Raw genomic sequence first — 26,402 nt, 5'->3', positions numbered from 1 at the left:
ATTTAACAGTTCAGTCCATCTGTACATTTGATTTCATGCAGACTGAACATCTAGATGATTGACTTATTAAACCTATGACAAAATGAATTTTAGGTTTTTGTTGTTTTTGCTTTAAGAGATGACATGTTGGAAAAAATTGAGGAACTGTTTCCTCAGAGGCAGAGATCTTTTGACATGAGGAGATATTAAAGAAGTGAATTTTAAGATGCTTCAAAGAAAGACAAACAGAGATGGAAATGTACTTGATTTTAATTTTTTACCTTTAACATGGATGGCCCTAAGCAAACTGGGAAGTATATCTAAATTGGTTTGTAGCTTCCCTACCCTCCTGGGAGCCTAATCAGTTGCTTAGATAAGACTATGCTTTAAACTTGTAGTTTAATACATTTCAATTCTTACTGCCTTCTCCTTTAGTTTGCACATAAATTACCTCCTTGTATAACTTCACGCTCTTCTCCAGACTTCTCCAAGATTATTTAATGACCTACCTTTTTCTCTTCTACCTTCACTGACAATATCACCTCTACTTCTGAGTCACTCTCTAAACTCTGCAGTCTGACCACTGCTACCACCATCCTGACAACATTATTCTTTATAAAAGAATGTTCAGGGTTATCTCTCTAGAAATGTTAATTTAAACCAAGGCTCATTTCTATCTCCCCCTTTCAGTCCACCCCCTGAGGAGACGTCTCTGCCTCACTGTCTAATTCTAGCTGAGGAAGGACTGTAGGTTAAAATGAATTAGTAAGAATGAAGATACTTTTAGCAAAATTTTAAAATATTATTCCTCTACATGTTGTATCTAGGAATAATCAAATTATTCATTGCATTTGTGATAAGCATATGTGGGACAATCATGAGGCAAGGGTTGACTGAAGGACTGTCCTGTTATGAGTAGCCAATGAAAGAGCAAATATAAAGTTCTCCTTCTGTCCCACCCAGGCTCAGAACATCACTGCTGTTTCTACGCCCAGACATTCCCAGTGTTACTGCATATAGCTTTGTCTGAGTACAGCAGTGAAAGTTTACACTGAGAATTATTCCGGGGACCCTCACTGTCAACATTACACAATTTGATCCCACTCCGTCATTAGGAGTTTGTCTCTCTCTTTCTCTTTTCCATCTGAAACTCTGGCTAAAGGAAACACTCATGGCCCAAATATCTGCCATATTTTCCCATCTTTAGGTCTCTGCTTAGTATTGACTTCACCTATAATGTCTAGCCCCATCATTTCTACCCATCCTTCAAGCCCAGCTCAACTCTTTAATGGGTAAGTGAATAGCTGAACAGAGGCTTGAGGACAGTCTTGATCACAGTCACATAGCCTAGCTTCTCTGTATGGCCTGAAGTCTGCCAGCAGTGCTGTCCTTTGAACATATCACTGCTACACATTTTTAATCAGCATTCGTGGCAATTCCCATAGCTTCATTTACCAAATGTCAAAGGGAAATATGTACCCAAAGTTCCCATACCCAAACCATAAATTGCTTTTGCAAATATAGCAGTAATCAAAAAGTGCTCACATTTCCCTTGTGAGCTACAAAATCAATGTCCTGCCTGCCCTCCTCCCCTTAGCTCTACGTTTTCAACTTTCTCCTCTCTCTCTCTTGCTCATTTACTGATTTTAGTACCTTTCCTGCTAACTATTTTGTGTGACATAATCCTGTAGGGAATCAAGTTGATGCTTCCAATTAGATTCATTACAAGTTCCCTTAAGAAGCGATTAGAAAGACAGAATCCCAAGTGGCAGATTCCCTCAGCAATCCCAGCATCATTGTCGGGGTGCTTGCCAACACCAGACCAGGTTTTAAACACCACACTTACCACTCTATCACCAAGGGATCCTGGGAAGCTTGTAAAATTGGGAGTGCAACTGTGCTTTGCTGGAAGCCCTCATGTGGTGATAACAAAGAAAGGAGAAATGTGAAAGCCTCATGGATAGGTAGTTCGGAGTGGTGGTTAATCAGTGCATGTCCCTGTAGTCAGTGACGCTGGGCTTAAACTTCAGTGACACGACTCACTAGCTATAAGAGTTGGGATTACTTAACTTCTCTGAGTCTCTGTAAAATGGGTATAATGATAGCACTTTGGAGAATTAAATGAAGTCTGCACAAAGGTTGGTATATAGTATTCAAATAAATAAAAGCTACTCATCACCATGAAAAGTGATAATCTAGGGAATCATGAATTGCCTCTGATTCCAAAACCATGACCTTTCAGTTGCAAAGCTATTTGTAATCACTTCAGACAATAAGGAAGATGGAAAAAAGGGAAGGAAATGGGAAAGAGGTTTGCCTATTTTTGTGACTCCAGGCTCTCAGTGTTGCCCAACTCTTTTATACAAGTATAATTGAGATACTATTCTGAAAATATTTCTCTTTACTTTCCTTTATAAATCTGGTTCCCTGCAGCCATTCCACTAGTAGAGCCTGAGGAAATCCTTAATCAGAATAGAGGAAAATATGATGTGAGTGAATTCCTCCTTTTAGCCTGATGGGTTGTGGGGGAAAACAAAAATAAAGAAAAAACCATAGCAGGAAAAAGGACAAGCATTATGCCTCCTGTATATTGTCACCCTGCTTATTTAAATTATATGCAGAGTACATCATGTGAAATATTGAGCTGGATGAATCTCAAGCTGGAATCAAGATGGCCGGGGAACCATCTGAGGTAACAAGAACCTCAGATATGCAGATTGATTTCATTCTAATGCCAGAAAATGAAGAGGAACTAAAAAGCCTCCTAATGAGGGTGAAAGAGGAGAGTGAAAAAGCTGACTCAAAACTTAACATTCAAAAACTAAGATCATGGCATCCAGTCCCATCACTTCATGGGGAAAAAGTGGAAGCAGTGACAGATTTTATTTTCATGGGCTCCAAAATCACTGCAGATGGTGAATGCAGCCGTGAAATTAAAAGACACTTTCTCCTTGGAAGGAAAGCTATGCCAAACCTAGACAGCATATTGAAAACCAGAAACATCACTTTGCCAACAAAGGTACATATAGTCAAAGATATGGTTTTTCTAGTAGTCATGTATGGATGTGAGAACTGGACCATAAAGAAGGTTGCTGCTGCTGCTAAGTCATTTCAGTCGTGTCCAACTCTGTGCGACCCCATAGATGGCAGCCCACCAGGTTCCCCCATCCCTGGGATTCTCCAGGCAAGAATGCTGGAGTGGGTTGCCATTTCCTTCTCCAATGCGTGAAAGTGGAAAGTGAAAGTGAAGTTGCTCAGTCGTGCCCAACTCTTAGCAACCCCATGGACTGCAGCCTACCAGGCTCCTCCATCCATGGGATTTTCTAGGCAAGAGTATTGGAGTGGGTTGCCATTGCCTTCTCCTTAAAGAAGGATGAGCACTAAAGAATTGATGCTTTCAAACTGTGGTGCTGGAGAAGATTCTTGAGAGTCCCTTGGACAGCAAAGAGATCAAACCGGTCAATCCTAAAGGAAATCAACCCTGAATATTCATTGGAAGGACTTATGCTGAACCTGAAGCTCCAATACTTTGGCTACTTCATGTGAAAAGCAAAATCACTGCAAAAGACCCCAAAGCTGGGAAAGATTGAGGGCAAGAGGAGAAGGGGGCGACAGAGAATGAGATGGTTGGATGGCATCACTGGCTTGATGGACATGAGTTTGAACAAAGTCTGGGAGATAATGAAGGACAGGGAAGCCTGGCATGCTACAGCCCATGGGGTCGCAAAGAGTCAGACACAACTTAGCAACCAAACAACAACATTATGCACCCTCAAGGTCACAATCTGGAATAAGGTGGAAGGAGAGACAAAACATAAACTGGTAGAGAGCCAGACTCAGAAGCAGAGGGGATTGTACCACAATTTGTTTAGAACTCTGAGAGGAAACTGCCATATAGAATGTCCTCACCATACAGAACTGCCACAGTACAATGAAGATGGCAAGGTGTTACAGTTCAGCAGAGAGAGGACCTGTGTGCCCCTTTCCATACCTGCTTTGGCTCTTAAGTGTCAGAGTTCCAAGAATTCCCACAATACCCTGTGGGAGACATGGTAAGTAACAGAACTGGCAGCCTTGAGACAGCTATGGTAGGGCCTCAGGGTTAGGTGTGACATAACCCTAACATTGAGGCTAGAGGGGAGATGCCTCTCAGTCAGGGGTCAGAGAGAAGTCCTGACTGATACTTGATGAAACTGTTTACCTTAGATTGGGACTTGAGCCCATGTGCCAGATCTCAAGCCTGGTCAAAACCCAGCTTGGGATGCTAACACACATGGCCAGGACTCGAACTCAGCCAAACCCTGCAGTTTTCCAACTGAGATCACATGCCTGGTTCAGGACCTACTGAAGCTCAGGCTCTTGATGTCTCACGGCAGAAAGAATTCAGTGAGAGACAAAGTGATAGGTAAGAAGTGGATTTATTTAGAGAGAAACACACACCACAGATAAAGAGTGTAGACTGTCGCACAGGATAAGTGTGGCTATAAAATGTGGTGTGGTTATTTTTTATGGGCTAGCTAATTTCATAGGCTAATGAATGGGAGGATTATTCCAACCATTTTGGGGAAAGGGCAGAGATTTCCAGGAACTGGGTCACCACCCACTTTCTGGTCTTTGATGGTCAGCCTTGGAGCTGTCGTGGTGCCCCTGGGTATGTCATTTAGCTTGCTGATGTGTTACAATGAGGGTAAAAGTGAAGAGGAACTAAAAAGCCTCTTGATGAAAGTGTGAAAGAGGAGAGTGAAAATGTTGGCTTAAAGTCAACATTCAGAAAACTAAGATCATGGCATCCGGTCCCATCACTTCATGGGAAAGAGATGGGGAAACAGTAGAAACAGTGTCAGACTTTATTTTGGGGGGCTCTAAAATCACTGCAGATGGTGACTGCAGCCATGAAATTAAAAGATGCTTACTCCTTGGAAGAAAAGTTATGACCAACCTAGATAGCATACTCAAAAGCAGGGACATTACTTTGCCGACTAAGGTCCATCTAGTCAAGGCTATGGTTTTTCCTGTGGTCATGTATGGATGTGAGAGTTGGACTGTGAAGAAAGCTGAGCGCCAAAGAATTGATGCTTTTGAAGTGTGGTGTTGGAGAAGACTCTTGAGAGTCCCTTGAACTGCAAGGAGATCCAACCAGTCCATTCTGAAGATCAGCCCTGGGATTTCTTTGGAAGGAATGATGCTAAAGCTGAAACTCCAGTACTTTGGCCACCTCATGCGAAGAGTTGACTCATTGGAAAAGACTTTGATGCTGGGAGGGATTGGGGGTAGGAGGAGAAAGGGATGACAAAGGATTAGATGTCTTGATGGCATCACTAACTCAATGAACGTGAATCTGAGTGAACTCTGGGAGTTGGTGATGGACAGAGAGGCCTGGCATGCTGCGATTCATGGGGTCTCAAAGAGTCAGACACGACTGAGTGACTGAACTGAACTGAACTGATACCGAGGATCAAATCTAGTCAAAGTTGACTTGTCTGCCATCTTGGAACCATTTGGTTCTAATCGGTATATGTTGTGTCCTCAGGCTATGCTATTCTTTTAAATGTGCCCTGCTCCCTTCCCTCCTGTTTCCTTAGGGTCTGTGCTCCTGACAGATATAGGGTGGAGTGGGTCTAACTGAACCAAAGAACAACACTGAACTTAGGGAAGCATCATTCTAAGACTCCAGAAACCTGATCAGCTGCCCTGCTGCAGAGGCACAGGTCAGAAGAGGACCTGTACTTAGACGAAAGCCCATCTCTCTTGTCCTAATGGGGGTGCAGATGTCCGATACCATGCTGACAGAGAAGTGGGAAATGAATAGAGAGGAAACTGAAAAAACGGCTCACCTCCCCTCTTTGGAAAATAATTTTGCCCCAGGAAAAATCTGGCCTTTACTCTGGGAGGTAATACCTAAATCATTGGAATGTCCTGCCTGATAAGAGTGTCTGTTTACCCTGGGAGCCTTAGGGGCACACAAGATAATCTATGCTAACAATGTGATTTATGGTTGGGGCTTTGGGCCACCCCATCAGCACAACCTCTGGAGAGGCTGGAAACTAAGATGCAGGTGGTCAATCATATCTATGTGACTGAACCCCAGTAAAAAAAGTGGTTGCTGTGGCTCAAGTGAGCTTCCCTGGCTGACAACACTGTGCGGATTGTTATATGTCACTGCTGGGAGAAGTTAGCCCTGTCAGAGACTCCTCTGGGAGATGGCAATTGGAAGGTTTGTGTTTGGAACTCTCCTGGACTCAGACCCCAGGCATTGCTTTCCCTGGTCAATTTCAATCTGTAAACGTTTGCTGTAATAAACCATCATCATGAGTATAACAATGTTGAGTGAGTTCTACAAATATTCTAATGAATTATTGAAATTGAAGGTGGTCTTGAGGACTCTCGATGTCCACACACTTCAAGGAAACTGAGTCACCTGGCATAGTCAGTGAGGAAAATCACATCCATTAGAGAAATAAAGAAGCCTTATTGGTCTTGTCAACTTTGAGTGACACTTTGTAAATACATGAACCTACTACCAAAGCAAGTAAGGTCTCTTTACCACTCCAAATGAAACATGGATGAAGAAATCAGGACTGGTAAGTCCTTCTTTCCACAGAGTAAGGAAGACAACATGAGAAGCGCCTTCAAATGTTTTAAAGCTGTCATGTGAGAAAAGAACTAGAATTAGTTTGTCTGGCGAAAGGGGTTATATAAAGCCCAGCAGAGGGAAGTTACGGACGGCCAGGTTTTGGTTTATTCTAAGACAAACTTAGTGGCAACAAGAGGCCTCCAAAAACAGATGGGGCTGGCTCAAAGGCGAGTTAGTGCTCCACCATCAAAGACCTAGAAGTAGAGGCTGGATGACCCCTAGAACTGATTTTGTGTAAGAGGCGAGAGTTGACTCAAATGTTCTTTAAGATGCAATCCAAGTTAACAGGCTATGATTGGGATGTAAGAGAATGTGGCAAAAAGGTGAGTCTATATATGGGTATATTATTCTTTCAACTTTTCTGTAGGTTTGAAATTTTTTTAAGTTGGAAAACAAAGAAGGAAACTACTTGGTGGCTAAAAATCTTCAATCATTCTAGAAAGAAACAGAAAATTTTGTTTGTTTGTTTGTTTCAACATGTTAAGTTTAGACTCAAGGATAATGGGTATTCCATCTGACAAAAATATATATGATAGTACCTGCATTTTGCCATTACTGACACATCTTGGTATTAAGTCCATTTGTAGTGAGTGCTATGGACTGAATTACATCTCCCCCACATTTATGTGTTGAAACTTTAATCCCCAGGGTGAATTTATCTGAAGTTAGAAATATCTACAGAGGCAGAGAAAGCATTAGCAGCGGCATTTTTGGAGATAGATTTTGGAGTGCTTCCTTGCAAGCGCACAGTGGAGAGCAAGCGATGGTGGCAGCAATGACTGCAGGACTGACTGAAGAACCTCTCATTGTAGCAGGAAATAGCAAGAGAAAATCGGGAGCCTTGTAGATAAACCCCCTATATGAAGTAAAATTGACCCAGGTGGGCAACTATTGTTGAACACAAGCTTTTGTATATATATTAACAGCTGAAGACACAAGATTGAAATTTTACTATGGCAAAAATCTTATCCGTTCAGAACTGTAAACAGGATAAATTGCATCTTAGGAAACAAAATGATTTTTCTGCTCTTTGCTGGAGCAGCACCATCTGCCGGATTTGCTCAAAATGCAAATTCTCCAATCCTGAAGAAACTAAACAAAGTCATCAGACTTGTCTAGCTGCTCTTTTCTAGACCCTAACATCCCTTTTCTGTTTCTTATCTTTGGCCGACACTTCCTTCCTGTGCTCATAAATATAGATGTCCTATTTATATTTCACATTTTCATTGGGTTTCCTAGAGATTTGTTACCCATACGTAAGGTATGCTATGGAGAATGAAAGCAGGGAATCTGTTAGAGGATTGTAAATAAGAAAATTAGTCTTTGGAGGGATTCCCTGGCAGTCCAGTGATTAGGACTCAGCACTTTCACTGCTGTGGCCTGGGTTCAATCCCCAGTCAGGGAACTAAGACCCAGAAAGCTGAACGGTGTGGTCAAAAAAAAATTACTCTTTAATTTTGCTGGGCAGTCCTTGAAAAGTGGAGCATATAAAATATATACTGCTCCTTAAGCTCGATTCTTTTCCCAAAAGCAGCAGTGTGAGTATGTAAATGCTGACTAACTTGCCTAATTTCCTGTCTCGACATTTAACACGCTGACCAGATTCTAGGCTCCAAATATCCTTTCTTCTCTTACTGCACCTTTATACACTTCAAGCTCCCCAGACTCTGAGATGAATCCTGACCCCAGCCAGAGGATGTTTAACAAGCTTACTCAGTACTAAAGCTATTGCTATTTCAACCTTCATCTTTACCCTGGTTCTCGTAGACAGACCTCTGCCTTGTGGCTAACATTACTTCCCATAGCTCAGTCTTCAGTCCCCATACCGAGCTCTGCCTGTTTTCCCTTATGCTTGTGTCACTTTCTTGATTATTTGCTCAGCTCTCCCGTTTCCAGGGCTGTCAGGGTGGAAATCGTTGGGAAAGAAATCAGGAGGGATATAGAGCAGCGCACTGCAGAGCTGAGCTGTCCGAGGAGCCCACTCTGAGATGGAGATTAGCATGCGGCAAGGGAAGAGAGGGGAGCCAGTGGGACAGAGACAGAAGTCCAGTTATTAATTCAGTCTCAAATAAAGCCTGCACTGATCCTGTGGGGAGTTCTGAAAATGAGATTATGACTTCACAGGTCACTTGGCAGGGCAAGACGGCCAAACCTTCATACGTCTAGTCCATTAGCCACTGGATGTGGGCCGCCAGCAGGAAGCATGACCTCAGGCAAGGGGCGTGTTTCAGCTCAGACCCAAGGGGGTCAACCCAGAGGGCATTTTTCCAGAAGCACTCCTAGCGGCTAGGAGAATAAGCCCTGAAGAGATTCTAGTCAGTCAGTCAGCTCAGTCATGTCCAACTCTTTGCGACCCCATGGACTGCAGCACGCCAGGCTTCCCGGTCCATCACCAACTCTCGGAGCTACTCAAACTCATGTCCATCGAGTCGGTGATGCCATCCAACCATGTCATCCTCTGTTGTCCCCTTCTTCCACCTTCAATCTTTCCTAGCATCAGAGTCTTTTCAAATGAGTCAGTTCTTCACATCAGGTGGCCAAGGTATTAGAGTTTCAGCTTCATCATCAATCCTTCCAAAGAATACTCAAGATTGATCTCCTTTAGGATGGACTAGTTGGATCTCCTTGCAGTCCAAGGGACTCTCAAGAGTCTTCTCCAACACCACAGTTCAAAAGCATCAATTCTTTGGCACTCAGCTTTCTTTATGGTCCAACTCTCACATCCATACATGACCACTGGAAAAACCATAGCTTTGACTAGATGGACCTTTGTTGGCAAAGTAAGGAAAGAGACTTAGTCTTTCCTAAAGCAGAATGTCTTTCCTGAAGAGAGATCTGGACCAGTATCCCAGTGCCCTCCAACCCTATACCCCCATGAAGTGTCATGCAGAGAACTTTTTTTCTAAATCCCACTTCCAATTTGGAAGTCACTCTGAATCCTGATCCAAAACACAAGAAGGATTAATCCCTTCATGACAAGCAACCAAGGAAGAAGGTAGATAGATAGCACTTAACAGCAGGGAGAGTATTTGAAGAGAATAAAGTGAAGAAAAAGTGAAGCCTACTCTCAGGTAATGAGAAATCCGTAGCAGTCATTTCACAGGGCATGCATCATGAAAGAGAAAACACCATGAGGAGAATGAGCTTTGAATGGGTAAGGATGGAGAACTTCCTGCAATTGGGAAATTATTACCATAGAACATGGGCATAGCCAAAAAACAAGAATAGGACTTCCCTGGAGGTCCAGTGGATGGGAACCTGCCTGACAATGCAGGGGACACAGGTTCAATCCCTGGTCCAGGAAGATTCTACACTCAGAGAAACCAAGTCTGATCACCACTACTACTAAGAGCCAGGGAGCCGCAACTGCTGAGCCCGTGTGCTGCAACGACTGAAGCCGGCACACCTGTGCTGCTCAACAAGAGAAGCCACTGCAGTGAGCAGCCTGCGAAACACAACAAAGAGAGCCCTGCCTGCTGCAGCCAGAGAGCCTGCGCACAGCAGTGAGAACCCAAAGCAGCCAAACAAAAGAAGAACGAGAATGACAGAAGAGAGTGCCAGACTGAAAAATATGTGAACAGAAATCCACCCTTCCAGCTTCACCAGGCTAAGGGTTTCCCCGTTTCCTTAGAAGTGAGACAGAGAAAGATGACTTTATAACTTGCCTTCTTCCACAAATAATTTCCTACAGCAGATCCATAGTGAACAGGAGAGAAAACTACTTACATCAGAATCTCCTACTTGTTTTGTATAATTCCTGGTAAATTGGATATAATTCTCTCACTACATCATAGCCAAAGATAGAGTAATTATTGATAAATCCTTTAGTCATTGTTACGGACCGGATGCTTGTGTCCTCCCAAAACTCACACGTTGAAGTTCTAACCTGCAATGTGATGATACTAGGAGGAGGGGCTTTTGGAGGTGATTAGGTCATGAGGGTGGGGCTCTCACAAATAGGATTAATGCCCTCAAAAGAGACTGCACAGAGCTCTCTTATCAGTTTCTGCCATGGAGAACACAGAGAAAAGACAGCTGTCGATGAATCAGGAAGCTTGTCCCTACCAGACATTGAATCTGCTGGTGCCTGGATCTTGGACTTCTCAGATTCCAGAACTGTGAGAAATAAATGTTTATTGTTTAAGCCACTCAGTTTATGGTATTCTTGTCACAGCAGCCTAAACAGACTAAAGCAGCCATCTTGTAAAAATCCTGGGTTAAAGTTTCTTTCCAGTATTTTATATAGTTCTGGTCTGGATCACTCATTAACTTGATAATTATCTCCAACGTCTAGAGAAGATCTCTAGTAAGCTGCCTTGTTACACACAGCATCTTAAAGAGACTCATTCCTCCTTGTGTAGGCTAAATACTACACAAGCAAAGGAGGATGGGCCCAGAAATAAGGTTACCGGAAAGAATCAACAAAAAATTAACAGAGAAATTAATTTAAAACTTAATTAAAAAATTAATACAGATAACAGAAAGCCCAACATTAGCTATCACACATGACTACACGCAACTGCACATTACATAAAAGGGTGAGAAAACAATTAAGATGCTTGCCATTTGGGGGCTTAGCCAACAAAAAAGGAAAAGTTAAAAACTAATAAATATTTTAACTCTTTAAAAAATATGTGCCACATACTCTGTGCTAGGTGCTGGAGAGAGATCCGAGGATAAAATAGACCAAAATCTCTATTCTCATAGAGTTTTCAGTCTAATGAAGGGGGAAAAAAAACCAATAAATAATTTTTTTAAAGGAATACGAAATATGTTGATAGAGATGAAACTAACAGAAAAATCAAGCAGGGAAGAGGGAATGCTGGGGTAGAAGCAGAGTCAGTGTCAAACAGGGAAGATCGCACTGAGAAGATAACACTGAAGCAAAGACCCACAGGAAGTACAGTAGTGAGCCATTCAAAGGAGGAATGTTCAGGCAGAGAGAACAGGGCGAAGCCAGGGAGGAGGACCATACCTGTGCACTGAGAAAAGCAAGAGGACCGGAGCAGCCCCAGTAGAACATTGTATGAAAAGCAAGTGTAGATGAGGTCCAAGAGGCTACTGGGTGGTGAATACAGACCAGGAATCACAAAGATGATTCTAGTGTGCAGCCGGCCTGGAAGTGTAGTCCATGGACAAGAAGCATTGGTATCACCTATGGTCTTGTTGGGCTTCCCTAGTGGCTCAGATGGTAAAGAATCTGCCGGCAATGTGGGAGACTGGGGTTCAGTTCCTGGATCAGGAAGATCCCCTGGAGAAGGGAATGGCAACCCACTCCAATATTCTTGCTGGAGAATTCCATGGACAGAGGAGCTTGACAGGCTACAGTCCACAGGGTCACAGAGTTGGACATGGCTTAGTGACTAAATCACCACATGAGCTTGTTAGAAATGCAGACTCTTGAGCCCTGCCCATGAACCAGAACATACATTTTTATGGATGATTTTTGTAGAAAATGTTTGAAAGGCACTGGTATAGCAACTTGTAGAAAAAGCAGGACTTTGGTTACCTTTGAGAGAAAAGAAAAAACACTGCAGGGTTTGTGATCCTGGACATACTGACACACACAAAACTGAAATTACACAAAACAACTTAGATTACCATGTGGGATGCAACCTGACTTTTTTTCCTATTTCCTTCCCACTCCACCCCCCACCCCCCCTCCCCCTCCCCAGTGGTGATTTAGATCTCATAAAGAATCAGTTTGGAAAAAACTATGGTATAAGATGCTTCAGGAAATGACACCTTCGACTGAGCGAAGTGTAAAGAATTTTGACATAAGCAAGTCTAATGCCTGGGTAAAATGATAAATCCCACTCTGTGGACTGAAAAGCATGTGGTCCAGAAACTCAGTTTCCCATATTCTTGGTTAATGCAAATATTCACGTGAAGCTCACTTTGGACATAGACTAATTCAATATCCTAAGACACAATAATTTAGGTTGCTAAAAGCTAAAATTAAGTATATTTCAAATATAGCAAAACAACGGTTAACACATGATAGTCTTTACTATGTGCAGGCATTGTTGTAAAGAACACATACAATATATATATAAAGAGTATATGTATGTGTACCCATAAATATACAAAATCTTTAACCTTAAAACAACTCTGAAGCAGATACTGTAGCTATCCCCATTTCACAGATGAATAAATCAATAAATAAATGTAGTATCTAGTCAATGTGAATTTTCAAAAATGTTATGATCAATTTGTGTTAGCAGTACAAAGGAAAAAACTTGGTGCAATCCCAGATCTCTGACTAAAGCTCTGGCAGAGGCAGGAATTAAAGGGCCGCAGTGTGTCTGGTCTCCTGGTTCCCCTGAGAGTACTGGGGAAGGTTACCTCAAGGGTAAACACAGTTTGACTGGCCCCAAGGAGTGAATGGTGGTTGTTCTCTTCTCAGGGGCAAGTAGAATCAAGGGAAGTTAGACAATCCATCTTTGCTCTACTTTTAGTTTTCTTTTTAACCCATTACATGCCTTTTGGGTTCTGCACAATAGCTTTCTTATACCTCTGGCCAAAGCTGGTTCCCTGTTCTCTTTGGCCAGAGGTTGGTTACACAACTCCTTTTCTGCTTTCACATCAATTAGAAGATTCAATCTTTTGTTTTCCTAATAATCTTTTTTTTCTATACTTGATTGTGAGTTCTTTAAGAAACATAACATATTACTGGGTCTTGTGTGCCTAGGACAGAGGCTAGATTGAAATGTTTCAAAGGAGTTGGATATTCATCTGCTGGGGCTGGCTAAAGCTAGCCCACGAAAGACACTCCCTTTGGATCTAGCAGTCAGACAACTCAATGGTTTAAAACTGGTAGGGGGAGACCTGGGCTGAACTGGGCTGGCAGAGTAATTTTTTTAGGAATTTGTTCCCATTTATAAAATGCTGCATCATCAACTCAAATAATCAAATCAAATCCAAGTACAGTTGGTCCTCCATACCCGTAGGTTCCAAAATAGCAGATTCAGCCCACTGTAGAGGGAAATATTTGAAAAAAAATTCCAGAAACTTCCCAAAGCAAAACTTGAATTTGCCACATGCTGGCAACTATTTACATAATATTTACATTGTGTTTATAACTATCTATATAGTTACTACATTGTATTCAGTATTATAAGTAATCCAGAGATGATTTAAAGTATACAGATTGATATGCTAGGTTACATGCAAATACTATACCATTTTATATAAGGGATTTGAGCATCCGTAGACTAAAGTATCTTTGGGGGTCCTGGAACTAATCCCTATGGATATCAATGGACAACTCTATGTCCATTTCGTATATTTATTCTTCACTTCCTTCTGACGTAGGGGGTGGGATATAATGGAAATAGCTTTTATTTCCCCTCTGTAACGCTGGTATGATTCTGAACCTAATAGACCATCACACAGCTCTGTTGGTTGATTAGTTTATATCTATTCTACCCTGCAAGGAGACAAAATAAACAACTTTTGAAACTGCATTTTTTAGTCCTAGGAGTTTTTACAAATAAAATGACACATGTGCTAAGACAAATTACATGCTTTAAAATCTGTCACTAACATCAGTTTTGCATAAAAAAACTATTCAGCAACTGTTACAGTGGCATTTTTCTGTCAGTGGTGGAAATAATGTGTGAATAGCTATGCTAATTTAGAGGCAATTTTCATGTTTTGAGGCTACATGAAAAAAGCTAAGAGTAGTTCACTAGGAAATGCTTGTGGGGCTGTTGTTGGTAGACTTTCTTTTTGATTTATTATGTAATGACAGACTGATGTGATTGAAATGAAATAAATATTAGACATACTTACCATTTTATATGCTATATGTCATCATAATGGCAAAGTGCATAGCTCACATTATTGACTGCCTTTGGATTTTAAAAATAAAGATTGCTGTTCTTATGAATACTATTTCATTATCGTCTGCCTTGCTCTGTCAAATTAAAAAATATAATAGCTATCTTTATTCCCAGTTTAAAGGGTGGCAGTCAAGAAAATGTTGAAGTCTATCACAGTATATTAAAACAGAAGTCACTTTTATAGGTGGGTTATAGAATATAGCAAGGCCTTCCAATGAGAAAGTCAATGTTTCCATGGAGATTTCAGAGCCTTACTTGACACACCTTAGCACCAATGCTGTGACAGTTCCCAATCCCATATTTGTTGCCAGATGCTCCTCATCCTGAACTCCTGCAGATTACAAGAATTTGGGGAAAGGGATGTTAAAAATATCTTTTTGTGGGGAATTCCCTGATAGTCCAGCAGTTAGGACTTGATGCTTTCACTGACAGGGCCCAAGTACAATCCCTGGTCAGGGAACTAAGATCCTACAAGCTTCTCAGTGCAGCCAGGAAAAAAAAAAAAAGTATCTCTTGTTTTCCAACAGGGTACTTTAGCTTGGAAGCAGTAGATACCTACTTAAATTATCTTATGTGACCAAAAAATTCATTATAAAGAAACAGGGATGCTAAAAAGAAATGAAAAAGATATGGAGGAAGTTTAAATGCATCCTACTAAGTAAAAGCAGGCAATCTGAAAAGGCTACATCCTGCATGATTCCAACAAATGACACTGTGGAAAAGTGTGCAGACAGAAGAAAGATCAGGGTTGCTGGGGAAGGATGAATAGGTGGAAGACAAGGGCTTTCAGGGCAGTGAAAATATTTTGTATGATACCATAAAGATGGCTACGTGTCGTTACAGATACATCCAAATCCATTGAATGTACAACACGAAGAGTGAACCGTAATGTAAACTATGGATGATACTGTGGTAAACTACTAGGTGATTATGATTTGTCAGTATAGATTCATCAGCTGTAACAAACGGACCACTCTGGTTTTGGACCACTCTGAAACTGGAGGAGGCTATGCATGTGTGGGGACAGGGGGTATATGGGAAATCTCTGTACTTTGCTTTCAATTTTTCTCTGAACCTAAAACTAATCTAAAAAAAATTAAACCCTTAAAAAATGCAGGGGTGTTTCTTGGACATCAAGAATGGAGATATATTTCTGTCTCATGGGGGATTAAAATCTGGAACTTTAAAGCAAATTCAAATAACTGCATCTCAGTTTCTACGTCTCTCCCTCAAGGACTTCAATCTCGAGTGTCTGACTTTCTTTGTCAATAGGCATCATTCTAGCTCAGGAAAGCAGGCTCATTTTTTCCTACAGTACGAGATAGCCTTGCTTTGGTGCAGCAAGCCACAGAGCCTGAACAGCCCCTCTGAATACGGAGCCCCTTTCTCACTCAAAATTTTTCTTAACCTGGGTCCATGTAGGGGGTCCGTGAATTTGCTGGCATTAAGAAATTACATACTTATTTTTACCAACCTGTTAGTCAAATTCATTTTTTTCAAATATGAGTGTAAGCAACAAAGCACAGTAGAAATTGCAGCAGCTGTAGCTGTGTCACTGTGATGGATGTTAGGATGTGCCTCTCAGATTCCCTTATCCCGTAGCTGCTGGGAAAGCTTTTGGCAGAGTATCCTCAGCTGTCAGACCCTTCATGGATGGCTTCAGCTGCAGAGTCACCTCACCCTGGGTCATCACCTTGCTGGGCTTGTTTACAGTCAGCAATTAACCAGTGCTGGGAAGGGGGACTGTGGTTGAGAGGAATCTCTACAAACCTTATAAATAACCGTCATCTTCCTAGTCACTTCTCTGCTATTAACAATCCCAGCTCAAGCCCTCTCAGCATTATCACATTTTCACAACTCACTACTCAATGCAGCTCAGTATACAAGTGTTCAACTCTAACTGCTTCTTTGGATCTTCATTTCCTTATGAGGGCTTCAGTGACACATAGAAAATTATATATATATATATGACTCATAATGAATAACTTTGCATTTATTTGCATGTTTGTCTGTCTCTGTCACTAAGCTGTTAAGAGACTTGTCAGTCTTGTTCAATAATCTATACCTTGTCTCAACAGAATGCCTGGTACATAGTAAGCACTCACTAAAATGTACATATATATTTTTCAGAGGTAAAAGTTTAAATGTAGAAAGAGCTGTTGCTGCTGCTGCTAAGTCGCTTCAGTCGTGTCCAACTCTGTGCAACCCCATAGATAGCAGCCTGCCAGATTCCTTTGTCCCTGGGATTCTCCAGGCAAGAATACTGGAGTGAGTTGCCATTTTCTTCTCCAGTAGAAAGAGCAGTTATATTAAATTTTGAAAAGGATGACCTGTCTTATTTAAACATTTAATGTTCCTGACTATAATAACAGATGTGACTGTTCATCAGCACTAACTGATGACAGGCTGATAAGTTATTTCAGATCATCCATTAAAAAAAAAAATCTTCTTTCCAGCATATAAAATTTCTCCCCAATATCCACAAGAGCTAGAACTTTATAACATACTTTTCTTTGGTTATACTTTTTTTTTTTCAAAAATTCTCTGGAAGTATTTGAAATCATCAATAAGAATTCAGAAAAATAGATATGCGGCAAGCAACAAAACTTTACTGTATAGCACAGGGAACTATAGACAATATCTTGTAATAACTCATAGTGGAAAATAATCTGAAAAATAATACATGTGTATACATATAACTGAATGACCTTGCTGTGCACCTGAAACATTGTAAGTCAACTATACTTCAACTATATATATATACATATATATATATATGAAACTCAGTTGGCTTTTTTAGAAATGTTGTAAGTGGGGTCCTAGAAACCTATCACTAAGACAGTCAGTATAAAACAGTTGTTTCCCATTACCATGAAGTGTGGACAGTCTAGCATTTATTTTATCTGAACCAGTTCCCTGCCTCAGACTGCTATCCTGAAATATCACTCTAGGCTGAATCTCTACTGCAACGTGTATAAAATGGAATTACAGTTCATTGCTACATTTGCTACAGTTACTGACATGATGGATTATAGGTACTCAACCAGAGTGCATTTAGCATTATGATTTAGTAAAGTGGACAAAAGAGGAACATTTGTTCTCTTTTTGTTATATAATACTTTTTTTATTAGAAATGTAATATATGTATAATGTTGAAAATAGGAAAATACTTAAAAGTATAAGGAAGAGAATGAACATTGCTGATCATCTTACCACCAAAGAATAATAAAAATTAATATTTTAGATTATTTGATTTCAGATATTTTTTCCATCAAGAAATTACTGCAGCATGATCCTTTGACCTACAGAAATGCTAATATCATGTGGTTTGCTCTAAATAATATCATATATATATTATTTTACATAAAAGCATACTAAAAAGATTATTTTATAGTTTGCTTTTCTCACTTAACATGATAATTTAAGTGTTTGTTCATAATACAAAAACTTTCTGAAAACATTATTCTGAGTGACTATTATATTCTAATGTATGAAAATGCCATAACTTTGCCTAATGATTCCTCCTCTATTGGACGTATCAGTTATTTCCACTTGTAACTATTACAAGTAGTGTTCTGATAAACATCTCTATGTTCAATTATTTGTATCTATTTGAGATTATTTTCATTTTTGGAAATGGAATTCTTGGTTACAGGTTATATATACATCTTTTAAAGTCTATTGATCCTGATTGCAGGAATTTGATTTTAAGAAGAAGCATGTTCTATGAGTGCAAGGGCCATTTTTGTTTGCTCACTATTTTTTCAGTGGTTAGAGTGTTACATTAATGATATACAATACAACATTTGTTCAATGGATTAACATATGGCAGCAACTATTGGAAATTTCAGAATATAGCACCTATAAGCCTTCTGCATGTATTAGAGATACTTTACAGTGGTTGAAAATCTGAATTCTCAAAGTAGATAAATTGTAGTTTAAATTTAGAACCCTCAACTTACTAGCTGTGTAAGTAAGTATATTGCAGAGTATATTTAGTTTCTGGGCCCCAGTTTTCTCCTCTGTAAAACAGGAAGACTGACAGCATCAAAATTACTGAGATGCTATGAGGATTAAATGAGATAATTTTGTACCGAGATGTATTATGGTGCCAAGCACACAGTAATTGCTCAATAATTTTTTTCTATTACTATTCTACATAACTGAAAGATTCTGACAGTATTTTTTACCCAACAGTAGGTACATAAGAAAAAGAGATGATTCTATGCAAACATCTCAAAAAGGTTGAGAAATATAGATGAGAAACACAGCTTTGAAAATTTTGTCTTTCAAAACCTTTTAAAGTACTTGTTGGCTTTTTATTATCCCAGGTCTGTTTCCCTCTAATGCCTGGCAGAAAAATCTTCACAGGATAAAGAGCTCCTCTTGCAGAGGAGCATAGAAGGGGCAGCAGGGGAGACTGGCTCCTGTCCTGTAGCCAGTCTTCCCTGGGGAGAGTTGCCCACTGAAAGACAGGAGGACATCTGCAGTGGTGTGGACAGGAGCAAGGGCAGGAAGCAGACACAGACTGTGAAAGGACTTTGAGACTTGAGGAGTTTCAGATCCAGACAAGTTGCTGACGTTGGATGTCTGGGTTAGCTCATGGGCAGCAGCGGTGGCACTGAAACCGAGCAATCCCCAGACAGGTTTTCTTCATAACAGACCCCTTTGTGTTCCCCACCTCTTGCTTAAAGAAAAAAATCAGTCTTATGATCCTTCCCTGAATTTTAGAAAGTCTGACTCAAGGGTTAACATTCAGAAGAGTGAGAATATGCAGAGACAAATAGCAGTTGGGCGGAAAATTGATAACAATTTAAACAATAAAACAGCCATACAACAGAGTCACCGGACCTTTAGTTTCTCCCTGAAAGACATGGATAATAATGTCTGATGCATATTCCTACGTTATTTTTATGGAGACCAGACTTTCACCAGATGAAAATGGCTCATCGCAAGCAGGTAGACCTCAGACTAGTTAGTATCAGAAGGTTGATGACTGAGATTCCTGAAATATTACCCTCTTACCTCACTATCAACTAATCAGAGAATTGTGCAGAGGAAGCCCTCTACAGAGGAACTTGTGGCCGACCCTGGGGAAATAAGTAGGAGGTGAAGTTGATGCCTGGATAGACCCTCCCTGAGCATTTGCTTTAGAGACTTCAAATATGTTATAAGACTTTGGCTGCTGGGTCCAACTCCCATGCTCCCAAACCTTCTACCCCTTCAAGGGTATGGCTTCCCTGGTGGCTCAGAGGTTAAAGCGTCTGCCTGCAATGCAGGGACCTGGGTTCGATCCCTGGGTCGGGAAGATCCCCTGGAGAAGGAAATGGCAACCCACTCCAATATTCTTGCCTGGAGAATCCCATGGACAGAGGAGCCTGGTGGGCTACAGTCCATGGGGTCACAAAGAGTCGGACACGACTGAGCGACTTCACTTTTTCTCAACTTTCAAGAGGATATGACTTTCCCTGAAGACTCCAATATGGAAAGAACTGGAAAGAACTTGCTGAAGTAGGAAGGTCTAATTCCCCAAAAGGAAACTGAATCTAAGGGAGCATTTCCACTAAAAGGATCTTTGTACTGATTAACAAAGACACTTACCATGATGAAGAGGTGGTAAGTACAATTAAGGACTATGATTATTCAAGATGTTTATAAGCAAATGTATCACTTCAAAATTCTTCAAACACAGAAAATTCTCTAGCTTGGGAGTTAAGGACTAAAGCATTATTTACATTTTAAGATTTGGGGGGCTGAAAATATGCTTTTAAGAGCTGTTTACAATTTTGTCATTTTTATTCATTTCAGACTTCTTATTTTCAAACATGTGTGCTCTCTCTATGGAAACGTGAAGCTTCACGTATTTAACTTTCAGGGATATTGAAATATTAAAATAAGCATTTGGAATTCACATTATATATGTGATTTCAATTCATGTGAATATATATAAGATACAACCCTAAATCACTTTTAAAAAAATCAAAAAGCACTGCCAAGAAGTGGGAGTCAAATGAGTAATAGCCACCTGGTTGGAATTAAGCCACTTTGAGGAGCTACTCTTTCTGGAAGCTTATTTATTGATCACCTTAGGAAACACTTCTCTGTTGGTGTGACAGATTGCTGATCTTAGATATCCCCTTCTGGAAAAACTTCAGTCAGATCAGCTTACTCAGAAGAATGCTTGCCAGTCTGAGCATACCCTTCCAACCAGCAGCTGCAGAGGGACAGGCCTGAAGTCACCCAAAGGCTTAGCTAGTAGGCTCGTCCACATGTTCAACACCAAATTTTCCCTCTGGAACATGCCCTCGTCAATCTTCTCATCTCAGGAAATGGAACTACCACCCTGTTACTTGTTTAAACTAAAAATCTAGGAGTAGTCCTTTGACTCACCACCTCTCCCCATACCCCACCATATATATGTAATAAATCAATTAATCCTAGCAGCTCCATCTCTGAAAACTTCAGTGACTTTTTACTCTTCCTTTACTGATACACTCTTGCTCTAAATCTTAATCACCTCTAGCCTTAGTTATGTGAGAGCTGCTTAAATAATCCCCATACTCCTTTTCTCAACATAATAAAAGCTATCTATGACAAACCCATAGCCCACATAATACTCAACAGTGAAAAGCTGAAAGTCTTCTCACTAAAATCTGGAACAAGATAAGGAGAGCCACTCTAACCACTTTTATTAAACATAATATTAGAAGTCCTGATTACAGCAAGAAAAAGAAATAAAAGGGATCCAAATTGAAAGGGAAGAAATTAAACTGTCATTATATGCAGATAGCATGATACTATATATAGAAAACCCTAAAGACTCTGCACAAAAACTACTAGAATTAGTCAACAACTTCAGCAAGGTAGCAGAATACAAGATGAACATACAAAAATCTGTTGCATTTCTTCACACTAACAATGAAATATCAAAAAGGGAAAGTAAAAAAAAAAATCCTTTCTAAAATTGCATCAAAAAAACTTAAGTACTTAGGAATAAACCTGACCAGGAAGGTGAAAACATATGCTGAGAACTATAAAGCATCGATAAAGGAAATTGAAGATGATTCAAAGAAATTGAAAGATATCTCATGCTCTTGGGTTGGAAGAATTAATATTGAATTAATATTGTTAAAATAGTTACACTACCCAAAGCAACCTACAGATTTAATGCAATCATTACCAAATTACTCATGACATTTTTTACAGAGCTAGAACAAATAATCCTAAAATTTATATAGACCCATAGAAGACCCAGAATTTCCAAAGCAACCCTGAGGAAAAAGAAGAAAGCTGGAGATATCACCATCCCAAAATTCAGAGATTACCACAGAGTAATGGTAAGCAAAACAGCATGGTATTGGCACAAAAATAGACATATGGATCAAGGGAACAGAATACAGAGCCCAGAAATAAACCTACATACTTAAGGTCAATTAATCTTTGACAAAGGAGGCAAGAATATACAATGGAGAAAAGATAATCTCTTCAGCAAGTTGTGTTGGGAAAGCTGGACAGCCACATGTAAATCAATGAAGTTAGAACACTCCCTCACACCATACACAAAAATAAACTCAAAATGACTTAGAGACTTATTTATAAGACATGATACCATAAAACTTCTAGAAGAAAACACAAGCAAAACATTCTCTGACATAAATCATAGCAATGTTTTCTTAGATCAGTCTCCCAAGGAAATAGATATAAAAGCACAAACAAATAGGACCTAATCTGACTTACAAGATTTTTCACAGCAAAAGAAACTATAAACAAAATGAAAAGAAAACCAATGGACTAGGAGATCATGGACCACAGCCTTGTCATGGTGAAGGGGCTTGCATCACTCAATGAAGCTATGGGCCATGCTATGCAGGGCCACCCAAGATGGACAGGTCATAGTGGAGAGTTCTGACAAATGTATTCCACTGGAGGAGGGAATGACAAACCACTCCAGTATACTTGCCTTGAGAACCCCATGAACAGTATGAAAAGGCAAAAAGGTATGACACCAGAAGATAACCCTCCTAATTTAATTTTTATTAATTTAATTTTTATTAATTAAAAATAAATAAAAAATTTAAAAATGGGTGGAGGACCTAAATAGACATTTCTCCAAGGATGACATACAGATGGCCAACAGAGCCATTAAAAGATGCTCAACACGGCTAATTATTAGAGAAATGCAAATCAAAATTACAATGAGGTACCTACTCATACTGGTCAGGTTAGCCATCATTGAAGAGTCTACAAACAACAAATGCTAGAGAGGATATATAGAGAAGTGAATCTTCCTACACTATTGGTGTAAATGTAAATTTGTATAGTCCCTATGGCAAACAGTAGGAAGGTTCCTTAAAAAACTAAAAATAGAGGTACCATATGATCTAGCAATCCCAGCCATAGGCATATACCTGGAGGAAACTCTAATTTAAAAACTACATGCACCCCAGTGTTCATTGCAGCACTATTTGCAATAGCCAAGACACGGAAGCAACTACAATGTCCATCAAGGTGAATGTATAAAGAAGGGGTGAGATATATATATATAATGGAATACTACTCAGCCATAAACAGAATGAAAGAATGTCACTTTCAGCAACATGGATACACCTAGAGACTAACATACTAAGTGAAGTAAGCCAAGCAAAGAAAGAAAAATAGCACATATTGCTTATATGTGTAATATAAAAAAAATGATACAAGTGAACTTACATACAAAATGGAAATAGACTTGAAGACATAGAAAACTTATGGTTACCAAAGGCAAAAGAGGAGGAGGGAAAAATTAGGAGTTTGGATTAACATGTGTATACGGTCATATATGAGATAGGTAACCAACAAGGACTGATTACAAAGCACAGGGAACTATACTCAATATTTTATAATAATCTACAAGGGAAATAATCTGAAAAAGAATATATATATGTATATATAAAACACCAAATCACTTTGCTTTACACCTGAAATTAACACAACATTGTAAGTCAACTATACTTCAATAAAAAAAATAAAATTAAAAAAAAAGGAAAAAGAGAGATACCATACGATATCACTTTTATGTGGTACCTAAAATAAGATACAAATGAACATATATACTGGAAGTTCATGGTTCACATATTGTTGAAGCCTGGCTTTGGAGAATCCAAAATCACTGCAGATGGTGACTGCAGCCATGAAACCATGAAATTAAATGACGCTTACTCCTTGGCAGGAAAGTTATGACCAACCTAGATAGCATATTCAAAAGCAGAGACATTACTTGGCCAAAAAAGTTCTGTCTAGTCAAGGCTATGGTTTTTCCAGTAGTCATGTATTGATGTAAGAGCTGGACTTTAAAGAAAGCTGAGTGCTGAAGAATTGATGCTTTTGAACTGTGGTGTTGGAGAAGACTCTTGAGAGTCCCTTGGACTGCAAGGAGATCCAACCAGTCCATCCTAAAAGAGATCAGTCCTGAGTGTTCATTGGAAGGACTGATGTGGAAGCTGAAACTCCAATACCTTGGCCACCTGATGTGAAGAACTGACTCATTTGAAACTGACTCCCTGATGCTGGGAAAGATTGAAGGCAGGAGGAGAAGGGGACAACAGAAAATGAGATAGTTCGATGACATCACCGACTCAATGGACATGAGTTTGAGTAAACTCCAGGAGTTGGTGATGGCCAGGGAGGCCTGGTGTGCTGCAGTCCATGGGGTCACAAAGAGTCGGACATGACTGATTTGAACTGAACTGAACATATATACAAATAGAAACATACTCACAAACATAGAGAACAGACTCACGATTGCCAAAGGAGAGAAGGATTGGGAGTCTGGTGTTAGTAGATGGCACACTATTATATATAGAATGGATAAACAACAAGGTCCTACTGTGTAGCACAGAGAATTATGTTCAATATGCTGTAATAAACCACAACAGAAAAAAATATGAAAAAAGAATAGGTGTGTGTGTATATATATGTACGTACGTATGTATGTATGTATGTATGTATAACTGAATCACTTTTCTGAAAACCAGAAAGTAACACAACATTGTAAATCAAGTATATTTTAATTAAAATGATAATAATAATCTCCATGTTCCCCAGCTTGCCCTCCTAATGGTAGTAAGAGTGAATTTTAAAAAAACTACCTGAGACCATTTCATTCCTCTGTGTGAAATTCCCCACATCTCTCAATGGACTAAAATAAAATTCAAATTCCTTTTCTTGGCCCACAAGAATTAGTTGAGTGGACTCTCGCCTACCTTTCTGATTTCATCTTCTTCCTTGGGTGCTCTACTCTAGCCACTTTTGCCTAATTCTGTTCCTTAAATCCATTCAATATGTTCCAGCCTTTGTATCAGGTGTTTCCTTTCCCTGGAGCATTCCCTCAAACCTGTTATGTGCAACACTAGCTCCTTATCACTCAGATTTCATCTAAAATACTACTCCTCAAAAAGGCCTTCCCTGATCCCCCAATACAAAGTAGTCCCCGCAAGTCAGTTTCTTTCCTATTTTAATTCTCAATGAAATACTCTTATTTATTTCTCTTTTGTTGCTATCTCCTACTCATGCCCAGCGTGTGAACTATGTGAGAGAAGGAATCTTGTCTATGTAATTTCCCACTATATTCCAGCACCCGGAACAGTACTTGGACTTGGCAAATAGAGGTCTTTCTGTAAATATCTGGTGAATGAATAAAGTATTATTCTGATGGCTTGGTTTCTGAATCTGACTTTATGTCAGATATACATATTTTTATATATTTATATCATGTTATCTTTATAGTCAACCCATAGCTCTGTACAGCCTATTTCTCCCGGGCCATACAACTGATAAATCGGCATGTTCCCTTTACCACTAGCAATGGGGAAAGAAGGAGCGGTCACAGGAAGGAGGTGGGTGAACTCATTTAAGTTGAACAGCTCAATGCCAAAGACTCAAAACTCATGCTCTTATGTGGACAAACTGGTAGCATTATCTTTCCAATTATTAGAATATTTTACATTGCATTTAGATGAGAAAGACAAATACTGTATGATGTCACTTATATGTGAATTCTAAAAAGTAAAACAAACTAGTGAATATAAGAAAAAATAAGCAGACTCACAGATATAGACAACAAATTAGTGATTACCAGTGGGGAGAAGGATGAGGGGAGGGACAATATAAGGGTAGGAGATTAAAAGGCACAAACTATTAGTTACAAAATAAGTTACAAGCATATATTGTACAACACAATATTTTATAATTTTACAGTAACTATAAATGGAGCATAACCATCAAAAATTGCAAATCACTATAGTATACACCTGTAACTTATTATACCAATATAACAACTATACTTCAATAATATTTTTTTTAAGTTTATTTTGCATTTTTACACAGATGTTCTTGTAAGAACTAATATCTATCTCTTTAGTTCTCTGCTATCTCTGTACAACAGAAAGGGGAAAAGCATTACTCTCCATTTTCCCAAAAAGCTTACTACTGAAATTATTTTAGAAGCTTTAAAAATAGGTGGTCAGGAACGTCCCCAGTGGTCCAGTGGTTAAGAATCTGCCTTGCAATGCAAAGGACTCAGTTTCAATCTCTGCCCCAGGAACTTAAGATCCTACATGCTGCTGGGCAAGTAAACTCGCACACCACAACTACAGAGCCCAGGAGTGGCAATGAAAGAGCCCGCATGACGCAGCGAAGACCCGACACGTGTAAGCTGTGCATGCCACAACTAAGACCCAACACAGGCAAACAAGTAAATAAACATTTCAAAAACTAGGTGGTCAATGCCATTTTCATATAGAAAATTTAAAACAAGAGTCATATAATCTAGCAACTTACCTTTGGGCTTCGAATCATGAGAAAAGTTAGTGATAGTCTAGACAGTAAGCTAAAAATGGAAGTTAATTTTACGCTTCAGGTAATGCCTTCTATGAGTATTTTGCTTTCATGTTTAAGTAACTGTGATT

At 39.6% G+C, this 26,402-nt stretch overlaps 1 non-coding gene across 1 annotated transcript; it reads left to right on the top strand.

The window, feature by feature from the left end:
* Positions 7,947–8,018, top strand: TRNAE-UUC. Its single transcript has one exon. It is a non-coding gene; the product is annotated as a tRNA-Glu (tRNA).

This window comes from Capra hircus, chromosome 26 (genome assembly GCF_001704415.2).
Source record: "Capra hircus breed San Clemente chromosome 26, ASM170441v1, whole genome shotgun sequence".
NCBI lineage: Eukaryota > Metazoa > Chordata > Mammalia > Artiodactyla > Bovidae > Capra > Capra hircus.
This window is presented reverse-complemented; position numbering and strand designations above follow the sequence as displayed.